A 17,969-nucleotide genomic window follows, 5' to 3' on the forward strand; every position below is an offset into this window, starting at 1 on the left:
CCCGTTCACAAGACAATGGTGTGAAGGAGTCCACTGGTAAACAGGGAATTGGTGTGAAGGAGTCTCCCAGTTTACAAGACATTGTTGTGAAGGATTCTACCCATTCACAAGATGCTGTTTTGAAGGAGTATCCCTGTTCAAAGACGATGGTGTGATTGAGTCTCCCCGTTCACAAGATATTGTTGTAAAGTTGTCCCCCACTTCCCAAGACGCTGATGTGAAGGATCTCCCCATTCACAAGACGCCAGTGTGAAGGAGTCTCCCAGTTCACAGGACATTGGTGTGAAGGAATCTCCCCATTCACAAGACGCCAGTGTGAAGGAGTCTCCCTGTTCACAAGACAATGGTATGAAAGAGTCTCCCCGTTCACAAGACATCGGTGTGAAAGAGTATCCCCATTCACAAAACGCCGATATGAAGGAGTCTCCCCATTCACAAGACGCCATTGTGAAGGAATCTCCCTGTTCACATCATATTGGTGTAAAGTGGTTTCCCACTTCACAAGTCGCATATGTTAAGTAAACCCCATTCAAAAGAAATAGGTGTGAAGGAGTTTCCCAGTTCACATAACATTCGTGTGAAGGTGTGTCCACACTCACAAGACGCCGATGTTAAGGAGTCTCCCCGTTCTCAAGATGCCTATGTGAAAGAGTCTCCCCGTTCACAAGACATCAGTGTGAAAGAGTCTCCCCGTTCACAAGACATCGGTGTGAAAGGGTATCCCCATTCAAAAAACGCCGATATGAAGGAGTCTCCCCATTCAAAAGACGCCATTGTGAAGGAATCTCCCTGTTCACAAGACGCCGGTGTGAAGGAGACTCAGGTTTGCAAGATCTTGGTTTTAATGAAATCTCCTTAGTCACAGTCTATTAGTGTGAAGACGTCTCTCGATTCACAGGGAATTGTTGTGATGGAGTAGCCCTGTTCAGCAGACATTGGTGTGAAGGGGTCTCACCATTCACAAGACATTGGTGAGAAGGAATCTCCCTGTTCACAAGACATTGGTGTGAAGGAGTCTCCATGTTCACAAGACGCCGGTTTGAATGAGTCTCCCTTTTCACAAAATAGTGGTGGAGGCTCTTCCCCTTTCACAAGAAATAGGTGTGAAGGATTCTTCCCATGCACAGGACTCCAGTGTGAAGGAGTCTCATCGTTCAGAAGAAATAGGTGTGAAGGAATCTCGCTGTCCACAAAATGCCGGTGTAAAGGAGTCTCCCATTTACAAGACGCCAGTGTGAAGGAGTCTCTCCGTTCCCAAGATGTTGGTGTAATGGAAGATTTCTCATTCACAAGACATTCTCGAGAAGGAGTCTCCTGATAAACAGGGCATTGGTGTGATGGAGTCTCCCTGTTCACAAGACTTCAGTGTGAAAAAAGTCTCCCTGTTTACAAGATGTCGATATGAAGGAATCTCCCCATTCACAAGATGTTGTTGTGAAGGAGTCTCCTCGTTCGCAAGACGCTGATGAGAAGGAATCTCCCGATTCACAAGATGCTATTGTGAAGGAGTCTACCTGATCTCAAGACGCCTTTGTGAAGGAGTCTCCCCGTTCACAAGATGTTGTTGTGAAGGAGTCTCCCCTGTCACAAGATGCTATTGTGAAGGAATCTCCCCATTCACAAGATGTTGGTGTTATGGAAGATTTCTCATTCACAAGACATTCTCGAGAAGGAGTCTCCTGATAAACAGGGCATTGGTGTGATGGAGTCTCCCTGTTCACAAGACTTCATTGTGAAAAAAGTCTCCCTGTTCACAAGACGTCGGTGTGAAGGAGTCTCCATGTTCACAAGACGCCGGTTTGAAGCAGTCTCCCTTTTCACAAAATATTGTGGTGAAGGGCTCTTAGCCATTCACAAGAAATATGTGTGAAGCAATCTCCCTGTTCGCAATATGCCAGTGTGAAGGAATCTCCCACTACACAAGACGCCGATGTGAAAGAATCCCCCCATTCACAAGAAATATGGGTGAAAGAGTCTCCCCATTCACAGGACTTCAATGTGAAGGGTCTGCCAGTTCACAAGATATTGGTGTGAAGGAGTCTCCCCATTCACAAGACGCTGGTGTGAAGGGGTCTCCCATTTACAAGACGCCAGTGTGAAGGATTCTCCCCTTTTACAATACGTCGGTGTGAAGGAATCTCCCCATTCACAAGATGTTATTGTGAAGGACTCTCCCAGTTCACAAGAAATCGTTGTGAAGGAATCTCCGAGTTCCTAAGAGGCCGTATGTTCAGGAGACCCCTGTTCACAGGGCATTGGTGCGAAGTGATGTTGCCGTTCACAAGATATTGGTGAGAAGGAATCTACCTTTTCACAAGATGCAGGTGTGAAGGAGTCTTCCGTTTACAAGATGCCAGTGTGAAGGATTCTCCCTGTTTACAAGTTGTCGATGTGAAGGAATCTCCCCATTCACAAGATGTTGTTGTGATGTCATCTCCCTGTTCACAAGACATCGGTGTGAAAGAGTATCCCCATTCAGTGTTCACAAGATGCCGGTGTTGAGGAGTCTCCCAGTTCACAAGAAATAGTTGTGAAGGGATCTCCCTGTTCATAAGAGGCCGTGTGTTAAGGAGACCCCTGTTCATAGGGCATTGGTGTGAAGGTGTGTTGTCGTTCACAAGAAGCTGTTGTGAAGGAGTCTCCCCAGTCATGAGAAGCAAGTGTGAAGGAGTCTCTCCGTTCGCAAGATGTTGGTGTTATGGAAGATTCCTCATTCACAAGACATTCTTGTGAAGGAGTCTCTCGGTAAAGAGGGCATTGGTGTGATGGTGTCTTCCCTTTCGCAAGACATTGGTATGAAGGAGTCTACCTGCAAACAGGGCATTGGTGTGATGGAGACTCCCTGTTCACAAGACATTGTTGTGAAGGAATCTCCCTTTTCACAGGACATTCGTGTGAAGGAGGAGCCCTGTTCACAAAATGTTGGGGGTGAAGAATCCGTCTGTTCGCAAGATGTAGGTGTTAAGGCAGACTCTTCATTCAAAGGCCATTGGTATGAAGACATCTCCGGGATCACAGGGCATTGTTTTGATGGAGGCTCCCCATTCAACAGACATTGGTAAGAAGGAGTATCCCCGTTCATAAGCCATTTGGTGTAAGGGAGACTCCCCATCCACACGACACCAGTGTGAAGGAGTCTCCCAGTTCGCAAGTTGTTGGTGTGAAGGAATCTCCCCATTCACAAGAAGTATGGGTGAAGGAGTCTCCTCATACACAGGATTTCAATGTGAAGGGTCTCCCAGTTCACAAGTTATTGGTGTGAAGGAGTCTCCCGATTCACAAAACTCTGGTGTGAACGTGTCTCACTGTTCAGAAGAAATAGGTGTGAAGGAATCCCCCTGTTCACAAGATATAGGTGTGAAAAGTCTCCCAGGTCAAAAGACATCTATGTGATAGAGTATCCCCATTCACAAGAGGCCAGTGTGAAGGATTCGCCCTGTTCACAACATTCGGGTGTGAAGGAGTCTTCCAGTTCACAAGAAATCGTTGTGATGGAACCTCCCTGTTCAGAAGAGGCCTTGTGTTAAGGAGACCGCTGTTAACAGGACATTGGTGTGAAGGCGTGTTGCCTTTCACAAGATATTGGTGAGAAGGAGTCTCCCAGTTCACAAGACACTGATGTGAAGGAATCTCCCGATTCAAAAATGCTGTTGTGAAGAATTCTCCCTGGTCTCAAGACGGCAGTGTTAAGGAGTCTCCCCGGGCACAAGACGCCAGTGTAAAGGATTCTCTCCATTCGCAAGATGTTGGTGTTATGGAAGAATCCTCTTTCACAAGACATTCTTGTGAAAGAGTCTCCCGGTAAACAGGGCATTGGTGTGAGGGAGTTTCCCCGTTCACAAGACATTGGTGTAAAGCAGTCTCCTGGTTCACATGGTGGAGGTCTGAAGGAGTCTACCAGTTCACAAGACAATGGTGTTGAGGATTCTCCCAGTTTACAGGGCATTTGTTTGAAAGGGTTTTCACGTTCACAGCCCATTGGTGTGAAGACGTCTCTCGGTTCACAGGGATTTGATGTGATGGAGTCTTCCCGTTCACCAGACATTGTTGTGAAGGGGTGTCCCCATTCACAAGAAATTGGAGGAAAGGAGTCTCCTGTTTTACAGGTCATTGGTGTGAAGGGGTTTTCCCGTTCACAACACATTGGTGTAAAGGAGTCTCCCAGTTCACAGGACATTGGTGTGAAGGGGTGTTCCCATTTACAAGACTCCAGTGTGAAGGAGTCTCACCGTTCAGAAGAAATAGGTGTGTAGGAATCTCCCTGTTCACAAGATGCTGGTGTGAAGGATTCTCCCAGTTCACAAGACATTGGTGTGAAAGAGTACTCCCATTCACAAAACGCCAGTGTGAAGAAGTCTCACCGTTCAGAATGATTTGGTCTGAAGGAATCTCCATGTTCACAAGATGCTGGTGTGAAGGATTCTCCATGTTTACAAGATGTAAATGTGAAGGAGGCTCCCCATTCACAAGCTGTTGTTGTGAAGGAGTCTCCCCGTTCGCAAGACATCGGTGTGAAAGAAGATCCCAATTCAGTGTTCACAAGATGCCGGTGTGAAGGAGCCTCACAATTCGCAAAATGGTGGTGAGTAGGAAGACTCCTCAGTCAAAGCCCATTGATGTGAAGACGTCTCTCGGTTCACAGGGCTTTGGTGTGAAGAGGTCTCACCATTCACAAGACTCCAGTGTGAAGGAATCTCCCTGTTCACAAGATGCCAGGTTTGAAGGAGTCTCCTTTTTCACAAAATATTGTGGTGACGGCTCCTCCCCGTTCACAAGAAATAGGTGGGAAGGATTCTCCCCATGCACAGGACTCTGGTGTGAAGGAGTTTTTCCTTCACAAGACTGCGGTGTGAAGGAGTCTCCCCGTTCACAAGACAACAGTGTGAAGGAATCTCCCACTACAAAAGATGCCGATGTGATGGAATCTTCCCATTCACAAGAAATATTTGTGATGGAATCTCCCAATTCAAAAGAAATATGGGCAAAGGAGTCTCCCCGTTCACAAGACGATGGTGTGAAGGATCTCCCCATTCTCAAGAAATTGGTGTGAAGTAGTCTCCTGGTAAACCTTGCATTGGTGCAATTGAGTCTCCCTGTTCACAAGATATTTGTATGAAAGAGTCTCCTGGTAAACAGGGCATTGGTGTAATGGAGTCTCCCAGTTCACAACACATTGGTGTGAAGGACTCTACCCATTCACAAGATGCTGTTTTGAAGGAGTCTCCCAGTTCACAAGACATTGGTGTGAAGGAGTCTCCCCATTTATAAGACATTGGTGTAAGGGAGTCTCCCCGTTCACACGATACCAGTGTGAAGGAGTCTACCCATTTCAATGTTCACAAGATGCCGGTGTGAAAGAGTCTCCCAGGTCGCAAGATGTTGGTGTGAAGGAATGCACATCAGTCACAGCCCATTGGTGTGAAGACGTCTCTCGGTTCACAGGGATTTGTTGTGATGGAGCCTTCCCATTCACCAAACATTGGTGTGAAGGAGTCTCTCGATTCACAGGACATTGGTGTGAAAGGGTGTTCCCCTTCACAAGATATTGGTGTGAAGGCGTCTCCCCATTCAGAAGAAATAGGTGTGAAGTAATCCCCCTGTTCACAAGATGCCAGTATGAAGGCATCCCCCATTTACAAGACGTCAGTGTGAACGATTCGCTCTGTTTACAAGATGTCAATGTGAAGGAATCTCCCCATTCAAAAGAGTCCATTGTGAAGGAGTTTCACCGTTCACAAGAAATAGGTGTGAAGGATTCCCCTGTTTACAAGATGTCAATGTGAAGGAATCTCCCCATTCAAAAAGATTTTGTTGTGAAGGAGTCTCACCTTTCGCAAGACATCGGTGTGAAAGAGTATCCCAATTCAGTGTTCACAAGATGCCGGTGTGAAAGAGCCTCCCAATTCGCAAGATCTTGGTGTATAGGAAGACTCCTCAGTCAAAGCCCATTGATGTGTGGACATCTCGGTTCACAGGGCATTGGTGTGAAGGAGTCTCCCACTTCACAAGACGCCGGTGTGAAGCAGTGGCGGATCCAGGAGGGTGGGGGGGGGTGCAGGGCGTGTGCGCCCCTCCCTTCGATCAGGGAGGAGGGTGCAGGGGGTGCGACCCCCCCCCCCCCCCCCCCCCCCGTAGATGATAAATGTTGTTCCTGGGACAAACCCATTTAACATGGGAAATCCCTATCTAATGTCGTTTACCCCCCTGTCTTTTCCCACTTTTGGAAAACACCCCTATTAATCCAAAAGACTCTATGAGCCTTTTGGCCTTTTGAACCATGAGCTTATTGGCCTTATGAGCCAATTAATTTACTTGGGCTAATACATAATGAAGATTTTTAAATTGAGCTAGGGTCGAATGGTAAACCCATCTTGATGTACCAGGCTGAACACGAATAGCTTGGAACCAATCCTTCATTGAACCTCCAAATCTCCATTCACTTACATGTAAATTTTCCTCTCACCATCACTTTTCTTCATTTCCCCTTAACACCTCTATTCCTGACCCCCTTGGTCTTATGGTACTCTTACTATCAATGATCATTGTTGTTTAGTAGACCACTGAAACAATGATCCTACAAATATTTGTTTATGCGTGGGAAATAATTTAATTTTTGTTATTAACTTTTTTAACTTTTTACTTTTCAATAAGTCTTATTTGATATTTTTCACATTCGTTATGTTTTTCATTTTTAAACGAAGGCTACCAAACTTGGATCTTTTGTAATTAATAGCTCACTTTTGAGAAATGACTTGTGATAAAACTTGAATAATTTCCCAGAAATCCCCATTGTTTCATTTCCTGTTTTCACACACACCCTGAATTTCCTCGAAATGACGACAGGCAGCACTTCCCTTCCCGAAATAAATTTTACATTATAAAAGCCGTGTTAGATACAGTTTTAAACATTGGGAATCGACGGATCTGAATGACAACATGTCTTACTGCAGCCTTTACTCTGATGAAGATTTTATCAACTCACCAGGACTTTGGTAAGTTTCATTCAGAATTAAAGTGTTCAATGAGAGTTTTGTATGTGATTAATTATACAACTCATGACTTAATCCCCATTTATCTTTATTACAGCAATGCGAATATTGTGAATAACCTGGCAGAATATCAAGTTTTTCCTCAAGAGATTCACAACGAACTGAATATGGGTTTGAACAACCTGCCTGTTTCACCGTTCTTAGAAGATTCATGTGGAAGGTATGATACTAAATAAAATATGTTGGTGTTAAATGACGCTGCCTTAGTGTGTGTGTGTGTGTGTGTGTGTGTGTGTGTGTGTGTGTGTGTGTGTGTGTGTGTGTGTGTGTGTGTGTGTGATGTTTTGTCTGGTTTACTTCAGCGCAGTAATTTCTCCTTATTTTGTTTGCAGTATTAACCTCGAAGACCAAAATTTTGAGTGGGATGATTTTGATCTCCCAAGGAGTGGTTATTTCCTGCCAACCTGTGATACTCTACATTTTCAACTCAACGATCTTGATGCTAAGCTTGATTTTTTAGAGGTAAGCATGTGCGTGTATGTATTGTATGTGTGTATGTGTGTGTGTCAATGTGTGTGTACACCGTTTCGAATAGGTACACCATATCCCTGCGCATCGTAAGAGGTGATTCAGGGTATATCATTCATATATTTCTCTCCTTGCTTCACCCCCTCCTGTATTTAATAGAAAGAGATTCAAAACCTGAAGACATCTGCTGAACCAACCTTTGACCTATGCTGGGGAGAAGTTGAATGTATACCTCAAGAAAAATGTTTTGTTAATATAAAGATTTGGTTTTCAATATTATATTAATATATTTGCTTTGTATACAACTATTTAATAATTAATTACAAAAAGAGAATAAAGGAAAAAGGACGGGAAGATGCGTCCCCCACCCTCGATCCCCCCCCCCCCATTCCCACCCCTCCCCTCCCCTTGTGTGTGTGGGGAAGGTGGGGGTGGGATGAGGGGGTATCAAGGGTGGGGGACGCACAGGGGGTGGGGGATGATGGGTGTGGTCTGTGTGGGTGGGGTCTGTGTGGGCGGGGTCTGTGTGGGCGGGGTCTGTGTGGGCGGGGTCGGTGTGGGCGGGGTCTGTGTGGGCGTGGCTTCTGATATTTATTTATTTATTTAATTTTTATTATTATTATTACCACTAATTAAATTAGTTAATCTGGGTGGGGTGAATATAAATGTTGTTTAATGAATTATTAGCTTTGTTTTTTGTAATTCTTGTGAATAAAATGCCCCTAATATTTCTTCCCCATTCATATCATATAATTTGTAAGTCCAAGGGACTGTATCCATTATATCAACAATTTTAAATAATTCATTAGTCCACCTCTTTGTATAACCTTTTTCAAAATGGCTTTTCCATTTGTATATTCTTACCATATCACCAACTTTGAACTTGGGTTTTCTCAAATTAATCTCCCTTTCATATTCTAATTTTGTAAATGTTTCTGATGGTTTTGATTTTGTTGATGAATGAACTGTATTATTGTAATTATCGACAATATTCTGGATTAAATACACCCATTGTTGAGAACCGAGTTGTGTGAATTTTTTATATAATTTCTCTTTTAAAGTAAGATTAAAACGCTCAATAACAACTGCTTTTCCTTCATTAAAGGTGCTGTATAATTTAATACCCTTCCCCTTCAGAAATTTCATAAATATTTTGTTATAGAACTCTGTTCCCTCGTCAGTCCATAACTTCTTTGGTTTTCTTTTACTTTTACTAAATATTCCACTGAAAGCTAAAATAAGAGTATTACCCTTTTTGTTTTTCAACGGAACAACCCAGGCAAATCTACTCCTCAAAACAATAACGGTTAAAGCATACCTGTATCCCCTGTCATTATTCAATTCAATTAAATCAGCGGACCATATGTGGTCAGTGTATTTAGAATAAACTTTCCTTCTTTTAAACTTTGTGATTATAGGTTTGTGTAATTCATTAGCCAAAAGCTCCTCAGTCTTGATGACATCATTGGAGTCTAATAGTTTTTTGAGGGTGAATAACCAAGACCAAGTTTCAATTTGACACTTATCATTTTTTTAACAATAAACCGATCAACTTTCTCTCTCAATGTAGGATTTCGTATCAAAGACAAATTATATAACATTTCTCTGTCTGCTTCATGTTTTTCATCAAATGTAGTGGTATTCCCATAAGCAATATCATGCTTCATACACACTTCATCAACCCTATTTATAGGTTTAGACCAAGGTTTAGGATTGTCAGCCTCATCTAATCTTTTATCTAGGTTTGTTCCAGGACCACAGAACGAATATCCAGGTAGATGTAGTTCCCCAGGAATTCCAGTTGTTGTGAAGTTACTTCCTGACAGAAACTTTTGTATGTCTCCTCCTCTTTTAGGTGAGATGAATTGGCACTTTTTAGAGCCACACACTTGACATATTCCTTTTTGATAAACTCTATTATTTTTAGCTTTAACATACAATACACTTTTAGATTTAGTTTTCTTTTTACATGTGAGACAATAACTCATATTTATTTATCAGAAAAATTCTGACAGAGTATCAAAACCTTTTTGGTTTTCAACATATACATTTCTATCTTAATTTTTAAAACATAAAGAATCCTTAGGAATGCCTTCACTCTCTCCTCCATTTATTTACAAATAAAAACTAACTAAAGTCAATAACACCAACATCATCAACTATTTGACCTTTGTCTTCTTCATGTAAATCTCCTCGCTGAACTCATCTCAACCATTTTTTAAATCATTATCTTAGTAAGAGTCGTTAATTCTTTATTTTCCTCTTTGGTGCATTGAGATTGATTTATTTGCTGTAATACACTCAATCTTTTACGAATCTCACTGATTTCCATCTTTTTATATTTTTCCTCCCTCTCTCTTTGCTCCCTCTCCTCCTTCTCTCTTTTCTCCCTTTCCTCCCTCTCTTCCTTCTCTCTTTTCTCCCTCTCCTCCTTCTCCTTTTTCTCTCTTTTCTCCTCCCTTTTCTTCCTTTCCTCCTTCTCCTTTTTCTCCCTTTCATCCTTCTCCTTTTTCTCCCTTTCATCCTTCTCCTTTTTCTCTCTTTCCTCCTTCTCCCTTTCCTCCTTCTCCTTTTTCTCCCTTTCCTCCTTCTCCTTTTTCTCCCTTTCCTCCTTCTCCTTTTTCTCCCTTTCATCCTTCTCCTTTTTCTCCCTTTCATCCTTCTCCTTTTTCTCTCTTTCTTCCTCCTTTTTCTCCCTTTCCTCCTTCTCCTTTTTCTCCCTTTCATCCTTCTCCTTTGCTCCCTTTCATCCTTCTCCTTTTTCTCCCTCTCCTCCTTCTCCCTTTCCTCCCTCTCTTCCTTCTCCTTTTTCTCCCTCTCCTCCTTCTCCTTTTTCTCCCTTTCCTCCTTCTCTCTTTTCTCCTTCTCTTCTTCAACTCCTTCCTCATCCCTACCTACCCTTGAGTTTGAACCCCAAAGAATATTATACATATACTCATCTGGATTTTGAGATATTCTTGTATCAATAATTATTTTTCTCATAATAGGATACCAATAAGATTTGTTGATGATTTCTAAAAGAGTTTTATATTTCATAACTTTGAGAAGTTCATTTTTATTTAATATTTTAAACAAGTCTCTATTTGTGGGTTTAGCAATATCAATATAAGGCCAGTTTTTTATGACAAAATTCCCACGTATATCCTCCAAATCATAAGGTATGTAATACCGAGCACCCTTTTCTTGTAGGTATCCTTGAATACAAAAATTATAATTCTCTTGTTGTCTTCTTCCTACCATTTATGTATCAGAAATATATGTGAGATTAATATTATGACAGGTAATACCACCCCATCTTCCCACTACCAAATCGGTTTGTATTCCTCGGCTTTCTATCCTTATCTCATTACCTTCCTTCTTTGTCATGCTAACCATCGCTATACTATCATATATTTTTCTTTTCTTAAAATCATGTATTTGTTGTTTACTAATTGTACTTCCACATAAATCCTTATCCTCACCAAGCGGATAATATTCTTCTTTACGAGACTGATTCAAATCATGTAGGTCTTCTAAGTTTATTGAAAAATACCAATTATACCCTAAATCAGGCATATCATGCCCCCATTTATTAATTCGCATATTAACTATATGTCATTCTTTTTAAAATTCAATTGTAAGCAGGTAGTTAAATTCAATGAGGAAAGGTGTATGGTCAGTATAACCAGGTGTTGTGGTTGTAAATTTTACTTGTTTAACAAAACGTGCTGTTTTCTTTAAATATATATATTGTGATAAATCACTGAATCTAATTAAGTCATTCGCATCTGTAGGGTTTGGATAATTTATTAATTTATAAGTATTCTTCATATTAATATTTTTACTTATACAATATTTTTGTCGTTCAGCCTGTGCCTTTGTATAATAATTTGATAAATCAATATCCTGAGAGGATTCTCCAAAGATAGAGCCATCTTTTCCAACATATGTCATTTATATTAGATTAAAAATGACATCATAAACATTTTCATTGTTGTTGAGTTCAAATAATACATATAAACATAATTGACCACAACATTTAGAATTAATTTCTTGAACTTGAAATGTTTGATAAACACCATTCTGTAAGAATTGTATTACTTCAAAAGGTGGTGGCATACCATAACTATCAAAATAATATTTATCCTGACTATTATGAATACAAACCCAATGAGAACCATTCTGTGTGTCTAAATTCATAATAATAATCTTTGTATTCTTATTTATATGTATTAATTCATCTCTCATACAGATTACCACGTTATCCATTTTTAGTTTGTTACAATACTTAGCAAGTTCTATATTTGACGTTGTATTCTTTCCAAATTGTTTAAACCATTTATCCATTTATTTATGAGAAAGATACAAACCATTACCCCGTTTAGTTAGTTTAACACCCGCTTGAGCGATAGAGGAAAGCATATCTCCAATCAACAATCTAGCTTTATCAGGTAGACTTTCAAGTTTTTGAGCAAAATCTTCCAAAATCCAAAATGGAAAATCCTCTCTATCTCTTTGCTGATGACTCCACTCTCTGCCGCTCCATTCCTCTTCCCTCAGATCGGCAGTCTGCAGCCTCCTCACTCTCTGAAGACCTGGACAAAATCACAGACTGGTCAAACAAGTGGAACATGTCTTTCAATCCTGCCAAATCTCACTCTCTTACTATGTCTCTCCGAAAAGATCGACTGGACAACCCTCCCATCTACTTTCTCAACAATCCTCTCCAAGAAGTTCTGTCACTCAAGCTTTTGGGTCTCACTATCTGCCATGATCTTTCTTGGGAAAACCACATTTCCAAGCTGGCCTCCAAAGCCAGTCGCCGACTGGGCATCCTCCGTCGTGCGAAGTCCTTCCTCGGCACACCTGAGCTCCTCACCACTTACAAGGCTTTCATCCGCAGCTCAATGGAATACTGTTCTCCCCTATGGGCTGGTGCTCCTGCCTCACACCTGGCTCGGCTTCACGCTGTTGAATCCAAAGCTTTCAAAATCATTGGAATCTCCCGCGATGAAGCTATCTCTGAGGGCCTTTCACTCACTCACCGCAGGCAGGTAGGTGGTCTTTCTGTCTTCTACCGACTCCTCTCCGGCCTTGCTCCCCCAGCTCTCTCTGTGCTCTGTCCCCCAAATATTCCTACAGGTCGCACAAGATCTGCCAGCAACCCTCTGATGGTCAAACTGCCGAAATCTCGGCTCTCTGCTCACCTTCACTCTTTCATTCCTCTTTTCTCCCGCCTGTGGAACAAACTCCCACACTCCCTTCAATCCCTCTCCTCCCTCCAGGTCTTTAAAACAGCTGTTCACCACCATCTCTTATCTTCCCCCATCCATAACCTTGATCTTTTCTACCCCCACTAATTCACCCCAGATCCACCTTGTTTGAAATTCCAACTTATTTCCTGGAAATCCTGGCAGTGTCCATATGTTTATACCTCTCCCACCCCCACCCCCCCTTCACATGCCTCCCCCCCTTCACATGCCTCCCCCCCTTCACATGCCTCCCCCCCAAAGCCCTCTCCCTCCCACAGATCTCTCGATGTCTCCATGTCTCTCGGTCCCTGCTCTCAAATGTTGTGTTTGTGTCCTTCCCCCTCTCTCCCCATCTTGTCTACCGCTCCCGATGTTATTTGTTTTATGTGTCTGTTTGTCTTTCTGTGTGATTAATGTTCGCTCTTTCACGAGCCTCGATCTTGTATACAAAAAAAAAAAAAAAAAAAAAAAAAAAAAATCTACAATTACACCACTTCCACGAATTTGTTTCTCCAACTCCTTGTTATGTCTTTCCAATTCTTTTTGAGCTTTTAGTTGTGCCTTCCTTTCGTCAGCAGTTTTTACCGCTGCTGAAATACCACCAGTCAATGCTCCCGCCGCACTTAAACCAGCAAATAAAGGAATTAGAAACGGGAGAAATCCTCCTCTTGACTCGTCTATTGAATATTTCTTTGACATAGGTTTTGTCATTTTAATTTTAAGTGACCCAGTATCATTTAGTGTTTTTACTTGTGTGTGTGTGAGTAAAACATCAATTCTTACAGCTCCTTTTCTTTGAATTGTATTAACATTAATAATACAAGGCTTTTGATTTTGAATACAAGATGTTAATTTATTAAGATTGATTTGATTAACATATACCCCTACAATTTATTTATGAGAAAAAAACTATGTGATATTAATCATAACACAATTATCTGTATTAATCTGTAATTCTGTTTCTTCCAAAAACAAACAATACGTATTAACCTCTTCACTCTCCCCTCTTTCAATGTAGAGAGAAGTGTCCACTCTATTAGACTTTATAGTTTCTTTTTGAGAACTCAGGTCAATTGTGTAGATTGTATAAAGTTTTTGAAACACAACCATATCCAAAATAGGGTTATTATTACCATTACTTTCACACACCTTTTGGTAAGACTTGTAGGCTTCCACATAATCATTTTTTTCCCAATCAATTTCCAATCTATCTCGCTGATAAAATGTTCCATCAAGAGAAACCCGAAGTTGTTTCACCTTAGCATTATCACACAGCGCATTATTCTTATTAGTACCGTCCTCTCCATCTGGTTTTTTAAATAAATGAGCCAGAGGTATCGTGGCTTTCCTTGAAGAACACCTAAATTCCAAGTGTAGGTAGTGTGTTCCAGTTTAACATTTTGACATCTTCTTTTAAGGTATGATACATTTAGTGGGGCCTTTGAGTTAAGTCTTTTATTTAACATCTCTTCCGTTTTAAGATTAGGAGTATATTCACTGATATACCAACACAAATCATTAATAACAAATTTATTATTGTCGCCAAAAGCATTTTCAGCCCCAAAAAGCAACCTATTCACATTATCATTCCTTTGTAGAAAAAAATCTAATTTTAAGACCATACAAAACTTTATCATAATCACAAAATCCAAATATACCTTTCAGAGGTACCGCTACGGTAAAACTATTCTCTACTTTTGTTTCATCATTATACATTGACTTCCTTTGACTATAACCAGGGTCAGCATTTGTTCCCATTGACATATCAGGAATAAAACCTTCAACAGCTCCCTTACCCATTCTATCACTAAACGAATATAGTGTAAATTTCATCATTTCAGATGTAGCAGAGACATAATCAACCGCTTCAACCTCTTGTGTTCCAATATACAGGCGAACACTATCAAACATTTTCCAGAAGAAATCATTTACGAGTGTAGCATTAGTGTTATTCGCAGCCTTAGTGAATTTAAATTTACACAGCAAGAAACTATCAGTGAGATTCAAGTAAGTTTGTTGTTTATTTATTTCAAAACTTTTTGTTCCATTTGAATTCCAGTCTGTTCCTGTTATAGCATTTACCTAAAAATAGTCTTCCTTTTTCGTGGAGTTTGAAATGATAATTGTATCATCCAAATCATAGACACTATCAATCGCTTCCATACTTGTATTTATATAGCATTAAAATCGTTGAAACCCTGACCCAAGTATTTTCATGATTTTTTGTCGTTCTTGTGAAGACAGTTGAGTTTTGCCTTTTTTTATTTCTTTGATTGCTTGTAATTTATGAGACTCCTTTTGAGCATCTTTTATACTCTTTATAGCACCCGCTACATATTCCCACGGCAGAAGCAGTTGAACCAATTAGGTCTTTATGTTTAAGAATGGTTGAACCAATACCCATAAGAGTATCAATTATCCCATCTCCTTTATTTCTAAATTGATGTCCCACACCCCGTTGTCTCTTTGGTTTATAGTATCCTCTACCAAGAAACATACCTTCACCCTTATAGTATGGTGAAAGGAACATCCCATCCCCTGTAATTATTTTATATTTTCCCAACTCGTGTTTTCTCACAATAACCATTATTTATTTATCAAAAAAAACTTCACGAAGGTGAATTCTGATGGATATAATTTCATCATTAAAGGATATCATACGATTATCTTGGTCGGTTATCCTAAAATTTACTCTGTATATGGTTTTTCCTGACACAGGTAAATAGACAAGATTTTTTGGTTCCATATTGAATTTATAACCAATCGGTGTTGAGTATGCGCTGAATGAAAATATTGTATTTGTTCTTATTCCATCGTTATAAGCACCATCAATGAAATCACAACGAATTAATACCGAATTTATACCGGAGGATATTTGAATGACATTATCACTGTAAAACGTCCCGTTAGTTTCAATCTTTTTTGAAGAGAAACCCAATAGCTCTCTGAACGAATTTTCAATCATGAAATCAACTTTATAATTATTTTTAAGTTTAATAGTTGATTTTGAAGTGTGTTTTTGAATATCTATTACAATATTTTTTGGTTCATCACCTTTTTCTTTCATAAGGCGAGAGACTTCTGAAGATATTTGAGAAATCTCGTAAGCTCCGGGTGAAACGGTTATAGTTTTATATCCACTTCCTGGATTATAACTAAACTTGTTGTTTTTCTCTGTGATATTAAAAAGGGTATTGTAAGTCTCCAATGACAACAAAGAAGCCTCATATTCTTTTGTGGGGTCAAGTTGTAGTGGGTAAGGGAATGAAGCTGTGTAATCACTCGTTGTGAAATTAAAACTAAGAATTGTGCTTCTCATCTTATTTAATATCTAATAAAATATCTTTGTATTGACATTTATTAATTATTTTCATATTCATCAACTGATCTAAAATGGCTGAGGATTCATTAAAACAATTGTTGTTTCCAGCCTTCTTACTACCTAACAACAATAATAGCCTATTAACTAATTGTGATGGGTCATTTGGAAGAAAACAAACACCCGAACCAAGCTTACTTAAAGCATCAATAATATGTTTCTCCTTCTCATTCTTCTTCCTTTTACCAGCAACAGAAACTCCATAATCAAGTGCATTTAGCAACTCAATATACTCTCTATCTTCCTCTCTTTCCATATCAAGTGGTTCATCAAAATATTTTGAACCGCTGAATCCGGAGTTTGTTAGAAGAAACATTAATCTTGGAGTTAATTCAACATTTGGTTGAGCAGAACTTAAGAACCCCAATTTATCATTAAATATCAATAACTTTTCTTTCACAAGATAGAACTGTGCTGGTTCTTCTGTTGGAATGAGACCAGCTCTGGTTTTTGAATCCGCTGAATATTCATTGTTTTGTAGAGCTTCCACAACATAATTAGGGGGTTGATTTACCTCCTCCAGTTTCCGAAATAATCCTTCATCATCATATTCTAATTCTCCAAGTTCTTGCTCTGTCATTTGACTAAAATCTTTGAGCATTTGAAGTTTTCTCGGAGTAAATTCTACCGTGGGAACTGTAGGTGGAATCGTTTGTTGAGTTTTTAAAAGTGGTCTAAAAAAATTCTCTTGTTTTCTTTCAAAGGCTTCTTCACCAGTTAGTTTCTGTCTCCGTTTCTTCTTTATCTCTTCCTGTTGCTTTACAACTTTTGAAAGCAACTCTTGATGTTCTTTAAACTTTCTTGCTCTTTCTTCGGTATGCATCTTCTGTATTTGTTTATTGAAAAATATCATTTAATGAATTGTAAAGGTTAATGGGAAAATTTTCCTTTTCTTCGTCATTATAGTAAATGTGTTGAAATAAATCCTTTTCTTTAAATATTTCATCAAATTCTTTATTTGTATTAATACGAGTTGTTATTTCTTCTTCGCTAATACTTGTATCTCTGCTTTTCATACGTTTGCGTTGAGTCTCCTCATCGATATCAAAACCGAATGATAAAATCTTAACTCCATCACCACGCAAATGTTTAATAATTTGTCTCATTCCTTCAGGATTAGTTTCTAAAATCCCAAGACCATTAGATTTTATTTTATTTAACTCACTCTTACAATGTGAATATTTTGTAGAACCAAGAGAGACCTCCTCAAATATTTGACCTTTGTTCCTCAATTGCATATGTTCCTCCATTGAAATGTAGTAATAATCTTTCCCTTCTACTTCTCCTAGTCGCATTGCTCTGGTTGTAATACCTACAAAACGAATCATCGGGTGTTTTTTAAAAAAACTTGCAATCTTTTCATTTTTACTATTCAAGAGTTTATGCCTAAGTCACACATAGGCGGATTTTGTCGGCGACTACTGGCGACTGGAAAAATCGCCACCACCCGCCGACAATCGTAATGAAACCATAATGGACGGTCGCCTGTAGTCATGGTTATCCTCCTCAGGTCGGCTGCAGTCGGCAAGAGCCGCAAAGGGGCAAAATAATTTTTAAAATGTTTAAAAACGGCGCGCTCAGTCGCAATCGAAAAACATCCGCCATGCTGTCGCGATGGAACCGCCATGCTGTCGTCGGTATCCGTAATGAGACCGTAAAGCGGCCGCAACCCAGTCGCTCATAGTCTTCCGCAATCGCCCCACCAGCCTGCATGGCAGAGATGCGAATGCCATACGGCCTTCCTGCGGCATCTTCCCGACTACGGGCCGACACTGTTGTGGCTGCATATCGACTACAGAAGAACTGCCACGTCTCCCCTGCGGCTATGGGAGACTGACGACG

Source organism: Myxine glutinosa, chromosome 1 (genome assembly GCF_964187855.1).
Source record: "Myxine glutinosa chromosome 1, kmMyxGlut1.1, whole genome shotgun sequence".
Lineage (NCBI taxonomy): Eukaryota > Metazoa > Chordata > Myxini > Myxiniformes > Myxinidae > Myxine > Myxine glutinosa.